Source organism: Monodelphis domestica, chromosome X (assembly GCF_027887165.1).
Source record: "Monodelphis domestica isolate mMonDom1 chromosome X, mMonDom1.pri, whole genome shotgun sequence".
NCBI lineage: Eukaryota > Metazoa > Chordata > Mammalia > Didelphimorphia > Didelphidae > Monodelphis > Monodelphis domestica.
This window is the reverse complement of record NC_077235.1, coordinates 7,406,414-7,434,346: the sequence shown is the minus strand read 5'-3', so window position 1 is coordinate 7,434,346 and position 27,933 is coordinate 7,406,414. Positions and strand designations below refer to the sequence as shown.

The 27,933-nt window shown below is 45.0% G+C and overlaps 1 protein-coding gene across 2 annotated transcripts in view; it reads right to left on the bottom strand.

The window, feature by feature from the left end:
* The window catches only part of PLS3 (plastin 3), a 121,296-nt gene extending 94,235 nt beyond the window's left edge, over positions 1–27,061 (bottom strand). Inside the window, exon 1 of one of the 2 annotated variants that reach the window (XM_007507527.3) lies at positions 26,929–27,061. The gene's annotated coding sequence lies outside the window, so the exon portion shown is untranslated. The remainder of the gene's footprint in view (positions 1–26,928) is intronic. The other variant, XM_056809297.1, reaches the window with a different exon arrangement.
* Positions 27,062–27,933: the final 872 nt, after the last annotated feature.

Sequence of the window (27,933 nt, the reverse complement as noted above, 5' to 3'; positions counted from 1 at the left end):
CCCATAAAACCTACTCCTGAACACCTAGCAATCAAAGGATTAGCCATATAAAATAGGCTAGTTAATGAATAAACCTTTATGAAGGAAAGTGCTAAGCAGGATGCACTTACAAAAGTAAGGCAAAAGATAGTCAGTCCCTGCTCTCTAAAAGCTCACATAGCTACAGACTGACTAAATGGGACGTGGTCAACAGAGAGAAAGGAGGAGGCACTGCCATGAAGAGAAGGCTGAGACTTGAAAGAAGCCAGGGAACCTAGGAGGCATAGGAGGGAGACAGCCAGTGAAAATGCCTGGAGCTGGGAGCTCCATTACCAAACAAGAGGCAGAAAGGTTCATAGATGATCAAATGGACAGTTTTCACTTGTTTTCTCACAAATAAATTCAATGTACTTAAAATTAGAAAAGGAGGTAAGTAGGGGCACAGCTAGGTAGCACAGGGGATAGAACACCAGGTCTGTAATTGGGACTAAGGCCTAGCTACATGACCTTGGGCAAATCATTTAACCCAATTGCCTAGCCAGTATAGCTGTTATGTCTTGGAATACTAAGACAGAAGGTGGTATAAAAATTATTGTAATTTTTTGAAAAAAAAAATATATATATATAAGAGGAGGCAGCTAGGTAGCTCAGCGGATTGAGAGCCAGGCCCAGTGATGGGAGGTCTTGGGTTCCAATATGACTCAGACACTTCCCAGCTATGTGACCCTGGGCAAGTCACTTAACCCCCATTGCCTAGCCCTTACCGCTCTTCTGCCTTGGAGCCAATACACAGTATTGATTCAAGGATAGAAGGAAAGAGTTTTTTTTTTTTTTAAGATACATGTATGGAACTGTTTCAAATTTATAAGAATAAGAACCATTCCCCAGTGGATAGTCAAAGGGTATGAAATGAAATCCAAGCAATCATCCAGTCATACAAAAAAAGGTTTCAAATTGCTTAGGATTGGAGAAACGCAAACTAAAGCAACGTTAGCCTTAACTCATACCCATCAGACTGGCAACATTGACAGAAAAGGAAAATGACAAAATGTTGGAGAGATTATGAGAAAAGGAGCACGTTAGTGAACTCTTGGTGGAACCTGGAAATGGTCCAACAATCCTGAAATACAATTTGGAACTGCCTCTAAGAGTTATTCCGGACCCACCCTTTGACCTAGTGATATCGTTAGCAGATCTCTATGCCAAAGCGAACAAGGAAAGACAAAAGGCGCCGGATGTACAGGAATATTTATAGCAGCTCATTTTTAGTAAAGGCAAAGACTGGGAAACCAAGCAGATTCTTCACTTTGGGGGAGTGGGAGAACAAATATCTAGCAATATGAATGTAACGGAATTCTCTTGTGCCATCGTGAATGACAAAAGGGACCGTTTTGGAAAAGTCTGGAAAGCCATACAGGAACTGATGAGAAGTCAGCAATGTTTACAGGAATAACAACAGCACAAGGACCAAGCACCATTCCAGAAGCCCAGTTATGAAGCATGGTATAGCCTCAGGATGCAGAATAACACATTTTATGCAGGAATTGGGTTTGCTTGACTATACCAATGTGTTACCCGGGTTTTGTTTTTCTTTGTTTTTGACTTGGAGGAGGGGAAGGTAGGAAGGAGAGAAAAAAAAGATTCTTTTAGTGACCAGGTAGGATTCAGGTAAGCCAAGATGGATATAATCATCATCATCATCATCATCATCATCATGTCTTTAATTGTAATTACAAACAAGGTTTTCTGTCTTAATAAATCCATTGAGGTTTGGGTCACAGTTATAAAAAGCATAATCAACTTTTTTTAAGCACTTTCAGGGGGCAGCTGGGTGGCTCAGTGGATGGAGAGACAGGTCTAGAGACGAGAGGTCCTGGGTTCAAGTGTGGCCTCAGACACTTCCCTGGGCAAGTCACTTAACCCCCATTACCTAGCAGCCAATACACAGTATTGACTCCAAGATGGAAAGTAAGGGTTTTAAAAATAAATTTAATTTAATTTAAAAATTAAAAGTACTTTCCCACAAGAGAAAAACAACTGCTTGATCATATTGCTTGATGGGGCTATGACTGGGAAAGTACACTCACCCTAGTGCAAATACTAATAATATGGAAATGGGTCTTGATCAATGACACATTAAGCCCAGTAGAATTCCAGAATACTGGAAGGGGGTGAGGAGAGGGGAGGGTAAGAACATGAGTCTTGTAACCATTGAAAAATAATCTAAATCATCTAATTAAATAAAATTTTAAAGATAAACTATAGGGTCACAGAGGCCATAAAAAAATAAAAATAAATAAATAAAAAGTACTTTCCATCTCAGATTGTTTCCTGATGATCAGGAATAGGTACTTTTTTTCTTTTCTAATGAACTCTTGAAGAAATGGCCTATTTTCCATATGATCTAGGACTTTTTGGCGAGACAGTGAAAGAAGCAAGGGCACGCTTAGGATATGGAGTCAGGGGATCTTACTTCAAATACTGCTTCTGTTATTGCCTATGTGAACTGGGTGAAGTTACTTCTACAAGCTAAGAGGTCACTTTCAACTGTACATGAATTTATGACTCTATGATCTTTTTCAAAATTGGAACATTTAAGGTATTGTTGAAGATAAAGTGGCATTTTGGGGAATAAAAATCAGAACTACTGTTTTGGTGTGTTTTTTTTTAATCCTTCCCTTCTAGTCTTAGAATCAATACTGTGTATTGGTTCCAAGGCAGAAGAGTGGTAAGGACTAGGCAATGGGGGTCAAGTGACTTGCCTAAGGTCACACAGCTGGGAAGTGTCTACAGCCACATTTGAACCCAGGACCTCCAATCTCTGGGCTTGGCTCTCTATCCACTGAGCCACCCAGCTGCCCCCAAAACTATTGTTTTGAAAATTCATTTATTCAACAAGTTATGTCTCATGAGAAGCTAGACACTATGGGGAAGCACAAAGATATTTAAGACAAGATCCCAGCTGCCCTCCAATCACTTCCAACCTATATTTACACCAGCCTTATTTCTATTAGTGGCCTGTTGTAGTGTAGAGCCGTCTCAGAGCCAGAAAGCCCAGGGGTCAGGTCCCACCTTGGGCCCGTCTTGCAATGGTCTCAAGCTGAAGAACAGGTGCTCATCAGTGCTGGCAGGAGTTCCTCAGTGAGCTCCCCATACCAATGAAAGCACAGGATCAGTCTCAGTATCGGCACATGGGCACGTGTGTACACAAACACAACTCCTTAGAGGATTTGTGTTACCGAATAGAATTGAGCAAGTTGCTCATTATTCTAGTGCCACTCCTCAAGGCAGGAGGAAAGAAAGAGGAGGAAGGAGACAATGAGTATTTTGCATGCTTAAAGCATCCCCTCTATAAAAGGAAAAGAGTAAGCTACCCAGGCATATATGGGCATGGCCTGACATGCTCTTTCCACCACAACCCATCCTGTTCCAAGACAGGAACAATCATGTCATCTCCTTTGAGTCAGCTCTTATTTCGGTGAGTAAAACTAAGAACTAAGGCATTCATCTCCCACAAGGCCAACAGACTGTGCCTTCTGCATTCCGGCAAACTACAGGGAAAGGAAAAGCTTCCACCACCTTCCAGCAAACTACTGATCCAAGATGTAATCCCTGTTTTCTGGGGTATATAATTAGTAACAGCTTGGGATGGGGGGGAGGGAGTATGTTGGGTCCCAAACCAAAAGGCATGAATTTTTTGTTTCTTGAGGTGAAACCTTTATATTCCCTTGGCTACCAATGTGCCTACCATAACCCGGTGCCACATGTCTGCAAAGCCAAAAGTATGTGGCCAACAGTGAGCAGAATCTCTTTAGCTAAAAACTCCCAAGACAAAATTTGGTGCTAGAAAGGATCATAGTCATCTGGTCATCTAGCCAGGCCCAGAGGAGTCCCTGCTCTGAAGGAGCCCACCTTCTTATGAAGGAGATGACATGGAACTATCTGGGTATATACAAGATGTATACAAAGTGGATGAAAGGTCATTTCAGAGGGAAGGCAGAAGGCTGAGAAAGACCTCTTGTAGCAAGTGACATTTACATTGACTCTTGGAAGGAAACTGGGAATTTTAGGAGGAGAATGTGAAGGAGTGCATTCCAGACACTTTATATTTGATTCGGGAGGGACAGAGAAGAAGGTGGCACTTTAGGAAGGCCACTTTAGCAGCGGAGTGGAGGATAGAGCCAAATGGGGAGGGGATGCTTGAGGCAAGGAGACTAATTAGAAAGTCGGCCTGAGCCAGGATAGGGAGTGTGTGAACGGAGAGGACAAGAGAAGTAAAATAACAAGATTTGGCAACTAATGGGCAAAATGAGAGTGGCCATAGGAAAACAGATATGTGAAAGGACTGCTGGTAGAGCTGTGACCTGACCTAGACAATACCACTAGTGAGCTGAAACCCTACAGAGATCAAAGAAAGAGAAAGGCCTCATATGTCCATAAATATTTATTATAGCAGCCCTCTGGTGTTGGCAAAGACCTAGAAAGTAAAGTAAAAAGGGGCCCAGGAAATGAGCAAGCCATAAGAAACGACAAGGCGGCTGGTTTCAGGGAAACCTGGAAGACTTTTCTGAAGTGATGCAAAGCAAAGTGAGCAGAACCAAGAAATTACACTGCAAAGCAAAACAACTTTGAAAGAACTCTTTTTTCTGTAATGTCAAGCACGACTCCCAAAGGACCAATGATGAAGCAGTCTAGCCACCCAGACAGGAGGAACTCAAGGTGCAGAAAGAGGCAGATCGTTTTGGACAGGGCCAATATGAGAATTTTGTTTTTCTTTTCAATGAGAGGTGAGGACTGCTGGGTCTGTACCCCAAAGAGATAATAAGGAAAAAGACTTGTACAAGAACATTCATACCTGCACTCTTTGTGGTGGCCAAAAATTGGAAAATGAGGGGATGCCCATCAATTGGGGAATGGCTGAACACATTGTGGTATCTGATGGTGATGGAATACTATTGTGCTCAAAGGAGTAATAAAGTGGAGGAATTCCATGGAGACTGGAACGACCTCCAGGAAGTGATGCAGAGCGAGAGGAGCAGAACCAGGAGAACATTGTACACAGAGACCGATACACTGTGGTATAATCGAACGTAATGGACTTCTCCATTAGTGGCAGTGTAATGTCCCTGAACAATCTGCAGGGATCTAGGAGAAAAAACACCATTCATAAGCAGAGGACAAACTGTGGGAGTGGAAACACCGAGGAAAAGCAACTGCCTGACTACAGCGGTTGAGGGGACATGACAGAGGAGAGACTCTAAACGAACACTCTAATGCAAATACAACATGGCAATGGGTTCGAATGAAGAACACATATGATACCCAGTGGATTTACACGTCGGCTATGGGGGGTGGGGGGAGGAAAAGAAAATGATCTTTGTCTTTAATTAATAATGCATGGAAATGATCAAATAAAATGCTATAAAATTAAAAAAAAACAGCATCAATGAGAGGTGAGGAGAAGGCTGTAAAATAGAGGGGGATCAGAAGACAGGCCAGAGGGGAATCACGAGAAAGCAGGACAGTGTTTTTTTTTTGTCGCATACTTTAAAAAGAAAATGTTCATTTTGTCTAGTACAATAATCATCCCCCCTGCATTCCATGATATATATACAGAAATGCTTGTTCAGTTTGCCATTTGTTAAGGTCAGAATTTTTGTTAAAAAAGGAAAAGAGAAAACTGCTAGGTACTATGCAACAACCCTGGGAGGTAAATGTTATTCTTACCCTCATTTTACATTTGAGGAAACTGACACAGACTTCATAGGTTAAGTGACTTGCCCAGGGTCACACAGTCAGTATGTGTATCATAGAAACTTCAAGCTCAGGTCTTCCTAACAAAAGGCCCCTTTCCTCAATTTACCACACCACAGAGAGGTATCAAAACTCAAACAGCAGAAGATTGCTCTGGGTAGCATTAGGCTACCAAGAATTACCATTATCTATGGCATTTTATATTTTATTTTGTTAAATAGTTCCAAATCATTTTAACCTGATTTGGCAGCATTGAGGAGAGAAACTCCAGCCAGTCTGAATATGGCAGAGTCCTCTCTCTGTCTCTCTCCTGCCCTCAGATCTTTTATAATTGCTACAGTTTGTTTGGACACAGACACCTCCAAAGTGATACCCAAAGCAGCCAATCCCTACCCCTCCGGGAGAATCCTGAATATCGTTCCCACGAAACTATGGAAAAGAGCAATTCCAACCAGGGCCTGAGCACACTGGCTTTTTGCCCACACCTTACAGAAAGGAGTCTGTGCTTCAACTTGGTCAGTACAAGGCTCAACAGGCCTTGAATTCTAGCTAGCTTTGGCCCTCTGCCTTTTGGAGCAGTCACTCTTTCCAGGAGCAGACCCGGAAGTTCAGTGCCCTTTTTCTCCCCTGGGCATCAGCACCTGCTCTCATCCACACTCAGCCGACTGCAATTGGTACCATGCTGGCCCTGTCCAACCGAAATCCTGGGGCGAGCTGACTTCATTCTCTCTTTACGTGGAGCTTAAAGTTCTTAGTGGATGGTGACGGATACTAAGACCAAAAGAGCAGAGATGCTCATCGCCCTCTTGCCTAATAACATTGGTGCCATACGTAGGCTCGCTCACTTTGCCCTGCCCCACACTGAAGAAAACTAGGCAGCCCTCCCCTAAGCAAGATTGCTCACAGCCAGGGTTAATGTAAACACAACTCTAAAACTGGAAGGGATCTTAAAACCCATTGAGTTGAAAACCTTTAGTTGATAGATAAAGAGCTTCAGAAAGTAAGTGACTTGCCCAAGGTCCCACAGTCAAGATTCCAACCTAAGACTCTTTAAGTCCAAATCCAGTGTTCTCATTGTAACACACACACACACACACACACACACACACACACACACACACACTTCATGCTAAAGTACTGAAGAGTGAGCCTTAAAAGATACATGTTTCAAGTTGAAAAGTATCGTATGCCTTTGAACTCAAAACTGCAAGGCAGAAGCCTAGCACTGGAGTAGCTATGACAAGGCTCTCCTCATTCTCTTCTACAAACAGCCTTGTGCCTGCAAGTTCCATAAAATGCCATATTCTCTGTATCATTGTCTTCATCATCAATATAGTCTCTCTCTGGAAAACAAGTGGGCCTCAGTTTCCTCCCCTACAAAATGAGGAGACTCACCGGATTCTTAATCCAATTTTTTATGAATTTTGGTCACATCTACAAACCCAGCAAAGCCCTACAGAAATATCTCTACTAGCATCAAGCTTGGCTGCCCCTAGCCTTCCAACTGCCTGTAACCTGGATTGGGTTCGCTTAGATTTGGAGGAGGTAGATGAGGGAGTTCTGTTCAGGATGGACAGCCAATAAAACTGAGGCACACAGTCTAGAGATGCTATTGTGTCCAGTGTTATCAGATCACATAGTATAGGATGAGGGTGGGGGGAAGAAACTAAGACTAGAAAATAAGAAGGAGTCAGGTTATGAAGGCCTTTCAAAGCCAAAGAAGTTGTGATTGGATTGCGAAAAGTAGGTGGGATCCAAGGGACTTAATTGAGAGGATGGGTGGGGAGACATGACAGATCTAGATCTTAGGAAAAAAAATAACTTTGGCAGCTGAGTGGAGGCTGGATTGTGTGATAGAGACATGAGGCAAGAAGACCAATCAGAAAGTTAGAGCTCTACGCCTGGATGTTGGTTCAAATCTGACTTTGGATGAAATATTTAGGAATTTGTCTACAAAGAAAAACACAGGACTTATATGAACACAACTACAAAAAACTTTCCATACAATTAGAACTAGATCTAAATAATTGAAATCTCATTAATTGCTCATGGGTAGGGCCAGCCGACATAATGAAAATGGCAATCACACCCAAATTAATTTACTTATTCAGTACCATACCTATGAAACTACCAAGAAACTTCTTTACTGAATTAGAACAAAATATCAAGAATTTCAAGAGAAATAATGAAAATAAAATGTGAAGGAAGGTAGCCTCACAGTCCCAGATCTTACACTATACTCTAAAGCAGCGGTCATCAAAACAATTTGGTACTGGCTAAGAGATAGAAGGGAGGATCCATGGAATAGACTTGGGGTAAGTGACCTCAGTAAGACAGTCTATGATAAGCCCAAAGATCCCAGCTTTGGGGACCAAAACCCACTATTTGATTAAAAAAAAACTGCTGGGAAAATTGGAAGACAGTGTGGGTAAGATTAGGTTTGGATGAACATCTCACAACATACATCAAGATAAAATCAGAATGGGTGAATGACTTAAATATAAAGGAAACTAAAGCAAAACCAAAGTGACCCATAGGGGAAGTCAGTAAGATTCTGCATTTTAGAAATGGAGATGGCCCTGAACTAGCCACTTCCCACGGTTAAGAGTCTGGATTTTCCTTAGTAGCAGAATTTCACTTGTCCAAAAACTATGGGAATCTGCAATTGATAATTCCATTTTGTTTCTCATTTGAGTTATATAACATTTCTAAAGCTTGGGATATTGTAGATTCTCCCATTCAGTAAATGGAATCTGTATTTTTGAAGTTAAGCTAATGAAGACAAATTAAAAATAAAAAGTCATAAACCTTAAAAAGTAAGTTAGGTAATTAAGTAATTTAAAATTTTAAAAATTAAGTAAATTAAGTGAAGATAGAATAGTATACCTGTCAGATCTATGGGAAAGGAAAGACCAAGCAAGAGTTAGAAAAAAATTACAAAATGTAAAATCAATAATTCTGATTACATTAAATTAAAAGGGGGTTGTACAAACAAAAACAATGCAACCAAAATTAGAAGGGAAGCAAAAAATTGGGAGGGAAATCTTCATAACAAAAACCTCTGACACAGGTCTAATTACTCAAATTTATAAGGAACTAAGTCAAATGTACAAAAAAGCAAGCCATTCCCCAACTGATAAATGGGCAAAGAACATGAATTGGTAGTTTTCAGATAAAGAAATCAAAACTATCAATAAGCACATGAAAGTGTTCTAAATCTCTTATAATTAGAGAAATGCAAATCAAAACAACTCTGAAGTACTGCCTTACACCTAGCAGAATGGCCAATAGGACATCAAAGGAAAATAATAAATGTTGGCGAGGATGTGGCAAAATTGGGCCACTCATACATTGCTGGTGGAGCTGTGAATTGATCCAAGCATTCTGGAAGTCAATTTGGAACTATGCCCAAAGGGCTTTAAAACAATGCCTGCCACTGCTGAGTTTGTACCTCAAAGAGAATAAGGAAAAATGTGTACAAAAATATTTATGTCCATGCTCTTTGTAGTTGAAAAAAACTGGAAAATGAGGGGGTGGCTACTTATTGGGGAATGGCTGAATAAATTGTGGTATCTGTTGGTAATGGAATACTATTGCACTGAAAGGAATAATGAACTGGAGGAATTCCATGAGAACTGGAACAACCTCCAGGAACTGATGCATAGTGAAAGAACCAGAGCCAGGAGAACATTATATACAGAGATGGATATATTATAGCACAATCAAACATAATGGACTTCTCTACTAGCAGCAATCCAATGATCCAGGACAATCCTGAGAGACTTAAGAGAAAGAACACTATCCACATCCAAAGAACTGTGGGAGTAGAAACACAGAAAAAAAAATACATGGTCTGATGGGGATATGATTGGGGATGCTGACTTTAAATGATCATTCTATTGTAAATATGAATAATATGGAAATAGGTTTTGAACAATGACACATGTGTAATCCAGTGGAATTGCTTGTCAGTTCCAGGAGCGGGGAAGGAAAAGGGGAGGGAAAGAACATGAATCACGTAACCATGGAAAAATATTATTTTTAATTTTTTTTAAATGACTTTGGATAATTCCTAGCTGTGTGACCCTGGGGAAGTCACTCAACCTCATTCACCCTTGTCGGAAGGAATGAAGGAAGGAAGGAAGGAAGGAAGGAAGGAAGGAAGGAAGGAAGGAAGGAAGGAACGAAGGAAGGAACGAAGGAAGGAACAAAGGAAGGAAAGCCATTGTAAATAGTCCAAGCAAGAGGTAAGACCCTGAACTAGGAATGTGGTCATTATGATGGAAAGGGCCATACTTGAGAGATGTTGTGAAGGGAGGAGCAAGACATGGCAACAGATAGGCATGAGAAGTGACTAGAAGAGGCGTGAAGTCAAGACAGCAAGCCTGGGCAGCTAGAAAATGGTTGTATCCTCAGTGGTAACAGGGAAGTTGGGAAGAGAAGGGCGCGGTGGAGGCAAAGATAATGAGTTCTTTTCAGGACAGGTTGAGTTCTAGATGTCAAAGAGGCAGGTAGTGATGTGAGACTGGATAAAGAGATTGGGAAATAATTTGCATGGCAATGCTGAAGCCAAATGGGACCTCAAATTGTTTCTGCTTCATCTGTTGGAAAATTTAGCTATTTAGTCTATTAACCGAGTGCTCAAGTGTGTCGGTGACCTGTGACACAATGAGCAATCAAACCTAGGAAATCCCATTACCTACCTGCTCTGGGAAAGATTTAGACTGAGGTTAGCCTCCTGTAAGCTTCCCAGGCTTCTCTTTAGTAAGATTTCCACACTTGTGAGCTCTGAATTCAGCAGACAATGGTTTCCATTTTCCTATACATAATGTGCAATTGTTCTGGGTTTGGCCCAACACAGAAGCCAGCACACAATACATATCTTTGCTAAAGACTAAGTAAGATAAGAAGGGTTACAGAAACACTGTGACCTTCAAAATTGCTATTCACAAGCCCACTTAAAGATCTCTTTAGGAATAAAAAAGGATCGGATCAGAACCAGAACTTCTGCATGCTGAGATCTTATATTTTGTGTCTTTGAAGCTATATCTGGAGCTTTCTTAATCTTCATACACAAATATCAGTCCTCTCTGCTTTTAGCTTCCCAGACACTCAAATTTATGTGGGGTAAGAGAAATGAATGTTTGCTTTGGTTTCAGAAGACCTGGGCTTGAATCTTTGATCCACCATTTGTTTCTTCAGTGCCTTGGACAAGTCACCAATTTCTCATCTATAAAATCAGGAAGTTAGCCTAGATCATCTGGTAGCCCTTCTAACTCTGTACCCATGATCCTCTGAACCGTCCACAATCACCAAGTTGTTCTTTTCCATACATCATCTCATCCAAGATTCCTAAAAGCATTGTAAGGTAAGTAGGCCAAGTATTCTGAATTCCATTTTACAGATGGAAGAAACTAAGACAAAAAAAGAGATAAAGCAACTCGCTCAAGATCCTTTAACTACCAAGTGGTGGGACAGGGAGCAAAACTCCAACCTTCTGATTGCCCGGGCCAGTGCTTTCAACACAGAGGAGTTACCCAACCAGGATTTCTGAGCGCCTTCTTTTAAGAGGATCAGATTGCTCCAAGATATGTCTGAGAATTCTAAAAATCGCCATAGGTGGATCCAAACTGCAAGTAACATGGAAAGAGAAATGTTAGTTGGCCTGGTGTTTCTGTGGACAAGAGACTCACAGGCTGAGAGGGTACGGAGAGACTGCCATCTAGATCATTGGACATGATGCCCATGTGGAAGAGGTCAGAGACCCATAAAAGCAGCAAAGCAGTTACTCTGTGGCCTGCCTCCTATGTTCTATGACTCAATTACAGGCACTAGAAGGACTGAGCAAGACTTGGAAGGAGTCCAATTGTTATTGTTGTCAATGTATCTGATTGAGAACCCTGGGGCATCCACAGGCAAAAATCAATCTATTTTGGTTAGAATCCACTACTGGCTTGACTTCAAATCTCTGCTCCTCAAGACTGAAAACTGATGCTCCCATGAATTGGGCAGCCCAACACCTGACCTGATCAGACTCTCAGCTCTGGGCTGACCTGACAACTACAGAATATATTTTGTGGGCTCCTCCTAACAATCACGGTCCAAAGTCTGGGGCTCCAGCAACATTGGAAATAGATCTAGAAGGTCCTTAAAGTAGAATCTGCCAAGTGGGAGTGGCTGAACTTCCAGGAAGAAGAGCAGCCAGGGATGTGCTCTTACCCCAATTTTTCCCCATAAAAAAAGCAGGTAGACAGGTCATTTTATCTCCTGTTCTTTTATCCTAGACTCCTAGACTGTAAGGTACAAAAGACATTATGGGACTGCCAGAGCATCCTCTTAGCTTAATGAGTTCATTGGCTTCCTTTTGGGCATTTTTGGGCTTTGCCTCCTTTCCCATAATATGAATGAGGATGGGCAAAACCCATCCCCAACGCCCATTCTGCTCCCCTGGAGCCCGTGTTTTCTACACAGCAGCTCATTTTGCTATTAGGGGAAATGCATTTGCTTCCCTTAACAAAAGAGGTCAATACTGCTTTCCTTATAAGAAGCAAGGAAAGGTGTGAAGCGTTAGACTAAAATCTGATGGAAATTCACTTTTTAAAGGCAGCTTGTTGAAAAAGCTTTGCAAACTTGCAAATAATTAATAATTTTTCAGTTATCTGCTGTGAGCCTCAGAGGAGCAGAGATTTCAGACCCTCTTAGTTTCATCCTCTCATTTTAGAGAAGTGAGGGAACCTGAGGCCCCAAATGATGAGGCTTACCACTAAGTAATTTAAGTGTCAAAGGCAAATTGTGACTCTGAGACCCCAATCCAAAACTCATTAAGAAAGGAGAAAATGAGGCCTACTAAGGAAGAGAACAACAAACTCAAGGTTTCACAGGGCAAAAATGCAGAATGGTCTAGTCACAGATCAAGGGCAGTAGAAAGCATACTGATTCAGTCCCTTAAATCTCTGAGTCTCAGTTCCTTCATCTGTAAAATGTTGGGAGGAAGGCAGTTTGGGCTAGATGACCTCTAAGGTTCCTTCCAACACTAGATCTATGACTACATAGATTTGAATCTGAACCCTGTAAGAGGAAAGGCCTAAGGAGGAACTAGGTGGCTCAGTAGATTGAAAGCCATACTCAGAAATGGGAGTTCCTGGGTTCCTAGCTCTGTGGCCCTGGGCAAGTCCCTTAACCCCCATTGCCTAGCCATGACCGTTCTTCCACCTCGGAACCAGAACACAGGCAATACTGCTTCTAAAATGGAAGGGAACAGTTTAAAAAAGAGGAAATGCCCAATCATGGCTCTCAAAAATCTCCCACTTTCAGAAAGGAGGGCTGGGAAAGCTATTCACTGAACTGGTCAGGCTTGGCTTCATCAGTAGCTCCAGGACTAATCATACTAATTAGCAAAGAGCCACACAACACTACCATTCGGTCAATAGAGCTTCCACCTTTACATGAAAGGAGTTAAAAGAGAAAAGGTATCTGTTGGGTATTTAAAGGGTCCAGTACTACCAGGAAACCCAAGACTCTTTCATCAATGACTGATGCTCTCCTAGTGAATTCAGAGCTTTCTCAGGGGAGGCTCTATCCACTGAGGAAAGGATCTTCCTTGAGCATTCATCCCTGTCTGTCTGGCCATCATCTTTCAGCCCAGTGAGAGGCAGTCCAATTCTCTTCACTCCATCTCAGGCCTTGCTCCCACAGATATTCTGTTCTCCAACTCCCAAGGGTCCATGGCAGGAAGTTTTAAAAAATGGAAGAGGCACAAGAGGCAGCTCTGACATGCTGTACCATGCCATGCCATGCCCATATGCCCAAGGGAAACAAGGCTGTGGTAACATGTAATTCAACTTCTCATGACCTTTAAGTCCAGAAAAAAGGTGTCAGCCATACACGTACGTAGCTACTTGCCATTTCCCATAGGAATCGGTTCTCACCGAAAAGAATCTGTGACTCAATCCAGCCCTGAGACCAGAGTGCCTGCATAGATGGAACTGTGTCATAGCTGATGACCCAACTCCTGGAGAAGGCCATGCACTGCACACCATCCACAATGTGGTAGAGCTGGAAAGAATTTTATTTTTGTCCCAACCAAGCAGGGTGTGGCTCCTTTCCTTGCTGACCCTCATTTAAAGGCTAAGCAAGAGTCTATTTAAGTACAATGAGGTCATTCTTTACCACTTTCTTATAATTACTAAGAAATAACAATGTTTAAATTCAATTTGATCTTGGTTTGGGTTTGGATACATACATAAAGCCATAAGAAAATTGATTGCTTCACATGCAATATGAACAGAAAAGGATCTCTGTTAAAAAAGAGGCCAAGAGGGCCGGCCACTTTTTGCACATTTGGGGATTAAAATGTCATATTGTTATAAAAACTGTCTATCACTACTACAAGCAAGTGCCTTCCCGTCTCTGGACCTCAGCAGCTTCGTCTGTAAAATGAGATCCCTGCGGTCCCTTCCATCTCTGGCATGCTCTGAGTTGAAAGTACTTCACTGGGCCACCATTTTGTCATTTGGCCTACCTGAGTTCTAAGGGATCCAACCAGCTTGGCATTGTTGCTGATGGATAAGGTCCCCTCCAGGACTGAAATAATGCTCTGCTCCTAACTCACTTGTAAAATGAGGGACTTGACCTAGCTGATCTCTTGGCTCCTTCCTAGATCCAATCCTAAAATGCTACATACAGTCCCCTTTAGAACCTGTCCATGTTTATCTCCCCTTACCTAGTCTGAATTATGCCAGTGTAAACATGCTTCCAAACAATGGTGCAGCAGACAGAACAATGAACCTGCAGTCAAGACTTGAGTTCAAATCATGCCTCACTAGCTCTGACAACCTGGGCATGTCACCTCACCTCCCGTCTGCTTCAGTTTCCTCAGGATCCAAGCATGATGGTGATTGATAATGGTGATAGTGATGGTTTTTAAGTAATGACTTTGGTTACCCATTTAGGAATGGAGGGCAGAGCAATGAACTCCCAAGGCCTCCCTGTAGAGAGGAATCAGTCTCTCTGGGGATCCTCCCCTTGTCAACTTCCCATTGGGGATTGGAACTAACTCCCTGAGGGTAAGGATTGATTTTAAATTGTGTCAAGAGGGCACAAGACGAGGCCTGGCACAGAGTAGGTATTTAATAAATGTTGACTATTGACTATTGCTCACTTGAGCCACAAGCCTTCCGTGGTGTAGCTGAACTGAGAAACAGGGAAAACCTAAGCTCAAATCCCACCTCTGCCATTTCTTAGCTATGTAGCCTCAGTTTCCTCACCTACAAGATGGGGTTAACACTTTCTGAGGCTTTTGAGAGGGTCAAAAGGAAACCTGTACCTGAAGCATTTTTGCAAACCAGATGTCATTTTTTATTTGGGCAATTTTTCTTCGAATGGTCTCCACAGACAGACAGAACAAGAGCTATAAGGTTATTATCTGGAGCTGGAAGGAAGCTCAAGTCAGCCAGGCCAACCCCTTCATTTTAGAGGAGGTCCCAACAGAGGGAGGATTCATATGCGAAAGGCATCACATGGGCAGAGGTAGGATTTGAACCCAGGTCCTCTGGCTCCAGAACTATTCTATCTCAGGAGATCTCAGAGGAAGGGGACTCCAGACTTGGCAAGTTCTCTCTTAAGAACATGGTCCAAAACTTCAAGGTTGACTGATATTTTTACGGATGCCAATCTTTAGATGCCACCAATATGTTATCTACAATTAATCTGAATTTGAGTATTAATAGTAGAAATGAACAAGGAAGTAATAAGTCAAAAGGCCCAGATTTCAAATCAGAAGGCCTACATTGAAATCCCCACAGAGCTATTCACTGTGGACAAGTCATTTTCCTCTTCTTTAATGAGAAAAGTTTGAATTCACTTTGAATTTTGAAAGTTTGAGGTCAATTTTAGCTTCTCGCCATATGCTGGAGGAAATGCTAGATCTGCTCTCCTCTCTGCCCTGGCTGGCAACATCGGGAGAACTGTGGATTGAGAGAGCCTGGGTTGGACTAGACAGAATGGCCTCTGGAGTCCATCCACAGCAGAGACTCTGTTACCATCTGACTGTAAAAAAGCATCAATATTCACTGCCCTCATTTTACAGCAGAGGAAACTGAGACAGAGAGAAGTGACTTCCCTCCTGCATGACCTTTGCAAACACCAAGATACAAATTTTACCTGTGTTTAAAACCACCTGCAAAATGAGCAGTTCCTGCAGCTACCAACTGTGGACCCAGGAGCTGCTAAAAATGCTGACTCCCAGATGTTAAATAAAGCTCTCCATCTTGCTTCTGGGAGGATCAAACTTGGCTTTTGACTTTTTAAAGGCATGTGGTTATGGGCTACGCCAGACTTGGGTGGCTCCAGTGGTTCGTAGCCACAGGAGACCAGGAAGCATCACAGCTGGGGAGTTATTTTGGATACTACCATCTCAGAAGGAGGTTGCAAACTCCATCAGAAAGGGGGAGTTTCTAGCACCACTGCAATGATCCAGGGCAATTCTGAGGGATGCTGTCCGCACCCAGAGAAAGAACTGTGGGAGTGGAAACATAGAAGAAAAACATAGGATTGACGGAGTGGTCCAATGGGAATATGATTGGGGATGTGGACTTGAATGATCACCCTGGTGCAAATATCAGTAATATGGAAATGGGTCTTGATCAATGACACATGTAAAACGCAGGGGAATTGCTTGTTGGCTACAGGAGGGGAGGGAAAGAACATGAATCATGTGACCATGGGAAAAGATTCTAAATTGATTTAATTATTTTTTTAAAGAATTAATACTAAGTAAGTATCGGTTCCAAGGCAGAAGAGTGGTAAGCGCTAGGCAATGGGGTTTAAATGACTTGCCCAGGGTCACACAACTAGGAAGTGTCTGAGACCATATTTGAACCCAGAATTTTCTACCTCCAGGCCTGACTCTATCCACTGAGAAACCTAACTGCCCCTCAGTATATAATTAATAAGTGTTTCGCTTAAGCAAAAATAGAGTTTCTAGCCTCCGAGTACCAATTTGTTTCTACAGCCCCCTTCCACACACCTTCAAGCCCCAAATTCCAATTGCATTGTGTAAAGGAGAAATACTGGAAAAAGAAAAGTGAGTTCAAAACCCAAATGTACCTATTGACCTTGGGTAAATCACTTCACTTCTCAGAAGAACCACCTCTAACACCCTTCTGGCTTTAAAGCTACAAAAAGCTTGAAAGTTTTTAAGAAGTGAGGGGCAGCATTATTCTTTCAGCCCGGGAGGCCAAAAAGTAGTTGGTAAAAGCAGTTCCCCCATCCACATTGGAAAGGACCGTCCCACTAAGTCTCCAATTTCACACAGTGGTAGGTTCTTAGGAACAGGAATGACAGAACCCTTGAAAAAGGATACATCCCTTACGGGTCCCCTTTCAAGACATGAGGAGTATGGAACTATGTACTACTGTGTGACAGCACGCTCTACTCTATACCATCACAGGGACGGAGAGAATGTGGGTAGCAAACTGCCAGTTAAAGGTTGTTTCTACATGTAATTGAAAAAACTCCAATTGGAAACGAGGGGAAGAAGAAAGGGTCCGTTTGCGATAAAGGCCTGACCGGCCCTCAACGAGTCCTCAAATACCCAGAGGGACAAGCATCAAGAGCCAACCAGACTACAGGAAAGGAGAAAAGAAGAGCAAGGGGGAGCTTCTAAAACTGGGCCAGAGCCACCAGAGGCCTCTGCATAGGAAAGGCTGCCCAAGTTCAAATGAACTGACCTCCCAGGGCTGAAAACACTGAAGGGAGAATGAGAAAAAGGAATGCTGGCTGTGTGACTGTGATCAGTCATGAGGCGTACGCACATACACAGTGGGCTATGACGATACTCCACAGGGGAGTTGAATGGACTCCGGATGTGGAAGAAGTCTTGGATTCCAATCCTGATCCTGCCTGTGACCAGCCTGTGACTTTTCCTCGAGGGATTAGCTTAGATGACCTTTAACAGGTCCCTCTTGGCACTAAATCCTCTGCTCAGTCAAATGGCTCCCAGATCTAGCCAGGAGCCACAGATAGGTTGGCTGCTATTGGACAGGGAGGAGCAATCCCTGCATGCTAAGATGGGGTTTTGACCAAAAGGCCAAAGCTCCCAAGTATGAGGTGCTTCCCTCCAAGTCTGATTTGGGGGGCTCTCCCACTGCCCGGTATTCTGTTACCTGAATAACCCTGAAAGCCTTCCCCTCAAAGGCAAAATCCTGAGGTCAGAAACCGTTGAAAAGTTTGCCATCCATAGCCCCAAAGCCATTATCCCCCCCCCCCCATTGAAGGTTTTTAGACTCCAATGAAGCTGAAGTTTTACACTCTTCACCAGAAATTGCAGGGAGACACCCTGAGACGTGAAGAAGGAACACTTTAAAGCTGATCGTGCTCCTCCCTCCCCCACGAGCTGACCATTCCGTCTCCTTTCAGCCACGTCAAAGAATAGCATTTCCTGCGATTGTCACTGCCCAATTGTCACTGCCCGTACAATTCTGTTCCATCCCACTTCCACACCTGCTAACTGAATCTGAGGCAAGCAAACAATTCCCGACAAACTGACTTTTCCAAGCCCATTCTGGTTCAGGAGCAACACAGAAAACTCTGCTCTCCGTTGTTTGTTTTTAAATAATCAATGCTGTGCACCGGTTCCAAGGCAGAAGAGTGGGAAATACTGGGAAACAAGTTAAGTGACTTGCCCAGGGGCTTACAGAGCTGGGAAGTGTCTGAGGCCAAATTGGAACCCAAGACCTCCCTTCTCTAGGCCTGTCTCTCCATCTACTGAGCCACCTTGCTGCCCCTGCTCTCTTCTTTAAGGAAGACATCTCTGGAGTATTGATCCTTTTGAGTCATCAGGAGGAGCCATTTCTGCTTTGAACATTGCCATGGTCTCGTGTAACATCAATGGCAACAAACACAGCTTTGGCACTACTTCATTAGGGGTGGCTATGGTGTCACTGGAAGATTTTGCAGAATTCAATTCAACAATTTATTTATTAAACATCAACCCTGTGCCTGGACGCTGGGCTACATGCTAGAAATGCAAAGAACAGCACCTGCCCTCAAAAGCCTGACAAAGGGAGGGAGGGCCTAATGTCTGGGGAAATTGGGCACGACTTCTTCAGTCAGTGAGCACGAGGTGCTGGACATGTTCCAGGTACAATTGTAGGATGGAGCACCTGAGCTGAGCTTTCTGGGGAATTAGGTATTCCAAAGGGTATGGGTGAGAAAGGAGAGAATTCCAGTCAGTGGAGCAGACACAGAAGAAAGTGATCAAGAGATAGACAGAGGAGAGGGGGACAGAGATAGAGACACAGAGAGAGACAGACAGACAGAGAGATCAGGCGGGAGAGGGAGGGAAAGAGAAGAATAGAGGGAGAAAGACAGAGACAGAGACACAGAGAGAGAGAGAGAGAGAGAGAGAGAGAGAGAGAGAGAGAGAGAGAGACACAGAGAGAGACAGAGGCATAGAGAGAGAGATTAGGAGGGAGAGGGAGGGAAAGAGAGAGAAGCGGAGAGAGACAGAGAGAGACAGAGAGATGGGGGGGGAGAGAGATCAGGAGGGAGAGGGAGGGAAAGAGAGAGAAGCATAGAGACAGGGAGACAGTGAGAGAGACAGAGAGAAACAGAGAGGGACAGAGAGATGGGCGGATAAGCAGATAGATAGATAGATAGATAGATAGATAGATAGATAGATAGATAGATAGATAGATAGATAGATAGATAGATAGGATGCTGTATGGGCCAGGTTGGCTAGAAAGTAGAATTTGTTAAAGAGAATCAAATAAAATCTCACTGTTAAGCTATGGCACACCGGGCAGGGTTTTAAAAGCCCAACATTTTCTCCAAAAGGTAATAGGGAGCTAGTGAATCTTCTTGAGTAGAGAATGGCTCTTTAGTCAAAGTCCTGCTTTAAGACTACGTAGACCTGGGGAAGACAGACCCGAAACAGGAAAAACAATGTGGAGGCTATGGCAATAACCAAAGTAAGCAGAGCTCTGGAGTCAGCCCACCTAGGGTTGCTTCCTTTCTGTCATTTCCTGACTATGGTCAGTGAGACCCTTAAAGTCACTGAACTCAATTTCTTCAACTTTAATATGGGAATAATAATACTTGCTCAACTTCCCTTGACAAGGGAGGTTCCAAGGCAATCATCTTATAAAACCACAAAGGGCTCTGGGAAAATCCATCATGGTGCTATACTATGAGCATTATGACTAGGAGACTAACCACTGGACAAGGGCTCTCACTCACAGGTCTGAGTAAGGGACAAGGTGTGATTTCAATCCTGTGAGGGTACTGTTTTCCTCATTGCGTAGATAGAACAACTGAGGCTTGGAAAGACTGAATTATTTCCATAGTCCATGGTCACAGAATTAGTAAATGTGAAAGGCAGAATTTGAACCCAGGTCCATCTCCCTATCTTCCAACTTCTGGCCCAGTGTTTTCTTCTGCCACATTCTATTGTCTCTCTAACATGGTTGCTTAAGTAACGACAGTGTTGAGGCATTGCTAAGACATGAAGAATGTTCCAAATGAATTCCAGGTCCCTAAATATTCCGAGATCCTGGAGATCAAGTCATCCCAAACTGACCACTCTGGTTTTTCACCTGTAGCTCTGCCTTCCTGATGGCATATGCTGCTTATTACATGTTTGTCTTTTCCTTTCCACGCCCATGTCATCTCCATTTCTACTGTAATTCTCTAGAAGAGCCCTTATCTTTGGTGAACAGTTCTAGCTGGGACACTTCATACAGGAGGTATGCATAAATTACTAGGTGTAATCAAAGAATAACAGATTCTTTTAAGTGCCCATCAAGAGTCCAACCCTGGGAAAGGATTCCTTTTAGTATCTTTTTCCATCTAACCCATGACTTTAATGACATGTATCTAGAGGCAGCTAGAGAGAGGAGAGGTGTGGTAAGCAGGCACCTTCGGCGAACATTTCTGAAGCTCTTGTTATGCCCAGAGCACTATGGTAGGCACTGGCAGAGATCTAAGGTTTAGCTATGGCCCTATCCCTGCCCTCCAAAGGATAGGGAACCCAGATCATTCTGCTACGCACTCTGCTATGCACATCACCTCACAAGGACCCAAGTGCTCCGGTGTAAAGAGGGGTCCCATGCTCCCCGATACTGGAAGAGGAAAGCCATTAACTTGGGGGGCACACAGTACAAAGGGCCAGATTTCCAAGGAGGTGGTACTGGAGCTGTCTTGCCAGGATAGGGAGAAATCTAACAGATGAAGGACACTGAGAGTAGTTTCCAGGCCCAGGAAGAGAGAGAATGACTAAGACAAAGGCCCTGCTATAACAGCCCCAATATGCAGACAGGGGACAAAGTTGGCCAAAGTCAAAAACATGGAGAGTTTAGAATAGGAGACATGGCTAGCAAAGAGGGCGAAGCCCACCTAGGGGAGGTCTCCAACGCCAGAATCTTACTTGCTAGATAGTAGGGAGCTGCTGAATATTTCTAAGCAGGGGTGACAGGAAGAGATCTAGGCATATGAAAAACCAATAGAAGGAAGACCACTTCGGGTCGGTCGGTGGGTCCTAGCTGATAAATTCTATTGAACCTTTCCAACACCTTGTGTCCATGCCAACAGTGCCCCATGACATAGACTTTGGCTTCACACTCCTTTGGATTCCTATAGCACCTGTCTGCTGAGGAGCTGAGCCGTGCAGAGATCTCATTTATCCTCTCAACATGTCTGTGAGAGATAGAAAACAGATGGCATGCTCTCCAAAACGCAAAATCCAGATGGCAACAGGGACAGCATCAATGGCCTCCTTCAGGAGAGCAGCTGGTTCGCAGCACAGAGGGCTGTAAAACGTTATCTCTCAGACTTTGCATGCACTGCTTTTTCCAATAGATGGCACTACCTTCAGGCCATAAAGAAAACTTCCCAAGTTTATCAGAGAAGAGTCTGCTTATTACATAATAATGTAATAAGAGAAGCATTTACTAGGCCATAAGAGATGCACTCACAGAATTAATTCAAGGATCCTCCATTATTTTATAAATGTTGACATTCCCTCTTTGGACAAAGAAGGCAGATTTTGTATATTACTGTAGCCCAAAACATCCATTACCCATCCTTTGGTCACGCTGGTAATGAGCCTCTCTGAAGTCCATCCTTAAATGTAACAAAATCTACCGCTGAAATGGCTGATAGAGCCACAAATTTAGTGAGAATCCAACAATCCACAAAGTAACAAAGGTTTCAGGAGAATAGGTAGCACATTTATTTACATAACTACTAAGTGGCTCATTGTTTCAATACCTCACCTTTAGCCTTATTGGCTAAACCCCTATTTAGGGTTTCTTTGACAGGGATTCCAGGTTTGCCATTTCCTTTTCCAATTCATTTTCCAGATGAGGAAACTGAGGCAAACAGGGTTGATGGCTTGCCCAAGGTCAGTGTCTGAGGCCATATTTGAACTCAGGAAGATAACCTGCCACTCTATCCAGTGCCTCTTTAATCTTATTACCATAAATTAAAATAGAAAATAAATGGCTTCCAAAATCACATACAGAGGGAGTACAGCACCCTGACTTCCACAAAGCCAGGAAATTCAGCTGGGAGAGTAGACTATGGGATGGCTTAAGTATAAACTCTCTTAATCCAGAAGGAGGCAAAGTTAGTAAAAATGAAAGCAAGAGGCAGCTAGGTGGTTCAGTGGATAGAGAGCCAAGCAGCCCAGGGTTCAAATTTGAACTGACACTTCCTAGCTGTGTGACCCAGGCAAGTCAGTCACTTAAACTCCCAATTGCCTAGCCCTGTGATGGCGAACTGATGGCACAGAGACCTCACCACTGCTGTTCACCAGTTAGTTACCAGAAAGGCAAAGGGTCTGAGGAGGAGCTGCTCCCTTCCCCTTCTCCAATGTGCCTCCCCACTCCTCTGCCCAGCAGCCCAATGGAAGCACTTACTCCTTCCCCAGAGTAGAGAACCTAGGCCACTCCCCTTCCTTTTGCTGTCTGGACTAGGTAGCAGGGAGAAGCACTCAGTCTGAGGTGGGGCAGATCACTAAAAGGTTTGCCATCACTGGCCAGGCCCTTACTGCTCTTCTGCTCTGGAACTGCTTCACTGGAACTGATTCGCTAAGTATACTAATCTAATTCTAATACAGAAGGTAAGAGGGTTGGTTTGTTTTTTAAGTGAATGCAAAAGAAAATCTGGCTGAGGGTGGGGTCAAGGAAGAAGGGAAAGGAAATCTCTATTCTTACACAGGGATTCCAAATAGAGTCTGCACTTCAGATAGCTTCTCCACTAGGTACAGCCATTCTTCCCAGATCCTTCTCATTTAGGAGGTAGCCAAAGGCTTAAGAAAGTAAACATCACCTTTACACGTTGGCTATGGGGGGTGGGGGGGGAGGAAAAGAAAATGATCTATGTCTTTAATGAATAATGCTTGGTCAAATAAAATATAATAATAAAAAAAAGCCTATACAAAAAAAAAAAGAAAGTAAACATCCCAGAAACTTAACTGGTGATGGTGCTGCTGCTGCTGGTGGTTGTTGTTTTCCAATGCAAAAACTCAGTCATCTCTGGGTTGGAGCCCCTGTCTTTCCCTAAAAGCATCTCAGAGGACTAGAACTGTAGGTGAAGTTGCTTTTGCTCATTGCAGAAAGCTCAAAGACTATATACACTGAGCCACACCTCCAGACACATCTTTAAAACTTCCAGACATCCCGGAGGCAAGCCTCCACCACTTTCCTTTTCAGGATTCCCTCCCACCAAGAGAAAGGACTTCTTAATTAGCAAATGTTTCTTTAGTAATAAATGTTTCTAACCTTCCTCTACTACCTTTGTTCCCAGCCGACTTTAATCTGCAATCATCTGGCTACAATCAAACTGTGGCTTCTGTATCAAATAATGGAAAGGGAAAACAGTTGCACCCAGATTCATACATGCTCAGACACAATGGGGGAGTTCAGTCCCACAGGCTTCCAGCAACTTCCTCCAACAGTTAAGTAGGAGCAAAGCCCCAGCCCAGCTGCACATTCATGACTAGCAAACTGGTGGACATCAAGAAAAGCTTGGTTTGGGCACTTGGGCATTATTGCCAATCCCATTCTCTTTGTAATAACCAACCACAGGCCAAGTTTCCCTTTCAGGTTTCTGACAGTACACTAGCTAATGAATGTGGTTAGGGCAATAGAAACACTTTCAATCCTAAACTTTCCTAGAAAATTGCATGCTAGCACTTTTGTCTCTGTTGGCCACTGTCCCCCAATATGGTCCCAGTACTAATATTAGCATCACTGATTGAGCAGAACTCAGGCCAGCTATGAATTGATGGTTGGGGTCTAATATAGTCTGAGCATTATTCAGTTGGTTACAAGTTGGGAAACTAAGGTATAATAAAGGAGAAACCTTGCCAGTCTCCCTAGGTGGCACTTTAAGGTGTCATTGCTTCTAGCTGTGGTGATTCCTAATAGTAAGAACTTCTGAGAGGATCTCTCTGGAGACTCTTTTTTTAATGGTAATGATCTGTTTGATTTTGGCAAATCCTTCCCCAACCCACACTTGATTTCTAACTTAACCCATCTGATTCTCAGTCTGGACCTCTTTATAATATAGATAATAAATAGCTCCTACCTCAGAGTTATTTGAGACTCAGGTTAGAAATGGAAAATGTGGGGGCAGCTGGGTGGCTCAGTGGATTGAGAGCCAGGCCTAGAGATGGGAGGTCCTAGGTTCAAATCTGGCCTCAGACACTTCCCAGCTGTGAGACCCTGGGCAAGTCACTTGAACCCCACTGCCTAGCCCTTACCACTCTTCTGCCTTGGAGCCAATACACTGTATTGACTCCAAGATGGAAGGTGAGGGTTTAAAAAAAAAATGGAAAGAGCTCTGCAAACCTTTGAAAATGCTCCAGAACTCTGAGCTATCTCAGGAAACAGTGGTACCAGGAAGAACCAAATGCCTTCTTGATATCCCTTAACTCCTTGGTTTTCCCCATCTGCAAATCAGGTTAGTTGGCCAGGATGACTTCTGAAGTACCTTTCACAGCTCTCAATATCAAAATTACTCTTTCAAATGGAGGAAAGTGGTGTGATTTACTCAGGATTTTATTTCCTTTGACCCAACTCGATGGCTCCCTAACATTAGCCTGAACAAGCTCTAGCCCCCTGTGGAGACTGTCTTCAGCCACAATTCCTGGCTTTCTTTTTAATCTCCTCCCTCACCTTCTGGACCTGTTGATAACATGTCTTTCTTTCCTCAGGTGAGACACAGGAGGATTAGGAAACAGTCAGAAGGGGCCAAATAAACTCATTTCCACAAGAGGGCCCTACAGCATCAGTGCTGTCAACTTCCACTCAAGGCAAGTAAGGGTTAATCCCTTTGGTCCCTTTTCCATGGGGCAGAAGGGGAAACACAAGTTTTCCTGGCAAAAGTTTTCCAAAGTAAGCCCGACGTCCTAAACGTACTGAGTCGGGGCAGTCGCTGAATGGATGTTACACTGTGTGCCTCCCCTGCTCAGGAGGCTGCCCACAGGACATAAGGCCTAGTCCTAGCCCAAAGGGTGTAGGTGGGTGGGTGGAGGTCTGAGGTCTGCTTTTCTTCCTTAATTCTCCTGCCCCACTATCTAAACCGGGCAAAAAGAACCTTAATGAAAGAGCCGGGTTATCCAAGCAACCAACCCAGGCCAGATTAGATTGGTGACAATAAGGAAGCTTCTCATGAATATAAAGCTCTCCACACCCAAGGGAGACCAAGTGACTGGGCAAATTCCTGGCTTCTCCTTTAGGGTTTGGGGTATTTTGTTTTTAGGGTGTTGTTTCCGTTCTGTGAGTCACATTAACTCCTAGTTTGGAGAGCTGATCATTTCAAGAAGTAGCCATGGGGGTGGGGGGGCTTACCAGAAAAAAGGGGGGGGGGCACATCAATCGGAATACATAAGCCAAGCCCATTGGCTCCTTGTGGGCAAGTGGTTTAAATGGTACATTTAAGCGGAAAAGCACCTAATTAAAAGGAGAAGAGGGAACTACTCCAGAAGAAGGAAGGCTGGTTTGGAGGAAAAACAGGAAGGACAATGAAAAGTTGAGCCAACCTGAAGAGGGAGGGAGGGAGAGAGGAAGAGAAGCAGGGGCTGAAGCACACCTCTTATTTCGAATCAATTTCTAATTAGAAAGAGGGCCTACCTGGGACCAAGCCTGCTTTAGATTCCCGGGAGAAAGTGGAGGTGAATTCCCTGAATCCCAGCTCACAGCCGAAAGGGACCTGCTCATCTTACAGAAGAGGAAACTGAGGCCCAGGGAGATTTAGTGCCTTTGCAAAGTGGGCACTTGAGAATCCGAGCTGGCCAGTAAGCCCAATTCTGATAAAAACACGTAGTGTGGAAGTTTCTCAGACGAGGGTATTTGATCCCGGGACGGCGCGATAGAAGAGCCAGCCAAGAAATTTTGCTTAGAAAGACCATCGGGCCACTCACCAATACCCTGGGGCATGACACTCCTTTGGAAGTCTGCTTCTCCTTGCCTCAGACAGGCTCCCCAAAGCCTCCGGTGCCCCCACCCCCCACGGCGCCCTTAGCTCCTGGATCCAGCTGTAATTGCCAGCGAGGATGCAAAAGCACTAGCAGCTGGCCCTGGGGCGGGGAATTGGGCTGGGGGGAGTCTGAGCTGAAGGGGGGCCGCATTGGGTGGAATTGCGGGGATCCACGCTGGTTTGAGAGGTAACGCTGGGCTGCGGGGGCGCTCTGAAGGACACCCCCCACCCACGACAGCCCCCATTCTCAGCCACCGAGGGGGCTGAACCGGGAAAAGGAAAGAGGCTACCAGAATGGCGGGGAGCCGACCCGGAGGGAAAGGAGGCGCCCGTCCGCCACAAAAGTGCTTACTCAGAGGCGGGGGATATAGCCCCGGAGCCAGCCGGCCTCTCAGCCTAGCTTAGCCTAGCCTAGCCCACGCAGACGCCGCCGGCCGCCCCTGCCGCCCGGCCCAAAGAGCCCGGGAAAGCCCCGACCGGCAAAAGCAGCTCCCCGCTTCCCTCTCCGCTCCTTCTTCCGCCGCGGCTGCCGCCAAGCAGCCAGTCCCTGCGCCAGCCCGCGGACGCTCCGAAGTTCTCCGTGGCACTAGCTAGATCCCACTTCGGCGCCCGAGAACCCACTCCGTCCTCCAAACAGCTCGCGGGTCGTGCCCTCCCAGGGTTTGCTTACGAGCAGGGCCCGGGTCAGCCGCGCACTCAGTCCGGCCAACTTACCGTGTAGTCGCCGCCGCAGCTGCTGCTTGTACCTTCGCCGCTGCCGCTAGTGCCTCCAACCGCTGGCGCTCCGCAGCTTCCAGACACCACACAGACTCCAGGCCGGCCCCTCCCCGTCACCCCCCCTCCGCCCCTCTCCGTCCAAGACCATTGGCTCCAAGGGGGCCAGAAGCCGGGCTGGAACCGGCACCAGGGACGGGATTGGAGCCCGGGGCTGTCATATCAAACTGGGGCGGGGGGAGGGGGGGCGGAGAAAGGAGTTCCGGAGGGGGGAATCTGGGAGGGGGGAGACGGGATTGGTCCCGACTGCGGGCCCTTGGGAGAGGCTGGTACCTCGCGCTCGTCTTAGCAAAATGCAAGAACTAGGACTTGGGGGAGGATGGGGAGGAGGGACGAAGAGCGGTCCACTCCCGTCAGGCCAGAGAGGCCCCAGCTTGGGACTTAGGTTCCGAAAGGGAGCCCGGGGACCATCCAGGGACCCAGTGAAAGAGTGACCACCTGGAGTTTCCCTCCCACCAGTACTTCAGTTGCCCCTCGGCGCCTGGCACTGTGCTAGGGGGCAGGGGACCTCCCGCAACCTCCTCGCGCCTCCCATGATTGCTGGCCTGGGAGAGACGGCCAGCCCAGAGGAACAGACTGAGGGGGGTGACCGGGGGAAAGGAGCGGGAGGGCCAAGGGCAAGATCCCCGGGCCCTCGGAGCGCTAGCCCAGGGCATCTGGCAGGAAGCCGGCGCGTCTGCCCCCTTGTCCCTGCTGCTCAGGGGCCCAGATGTCCGAGAACTGGCCTGCCAATTCCCACCCATCTCTGGTCCCCAAGCGGATCTTCGGGCAGCACGAGTCTCCGGGGAGCTTACTCACACCTGAGGGCGAGACCGTAGCGCAGCCTGCCCCGCCCTGCCCCGCCCCGCCCCAGGAACTGCTCCCAAAGCAGCCAACCCTTTCCCCAGGAGTCTGGCCGAAGCTTTTGGAGGCAAAGCACCGGGAGGGAATTTAACTGGAAAGAAC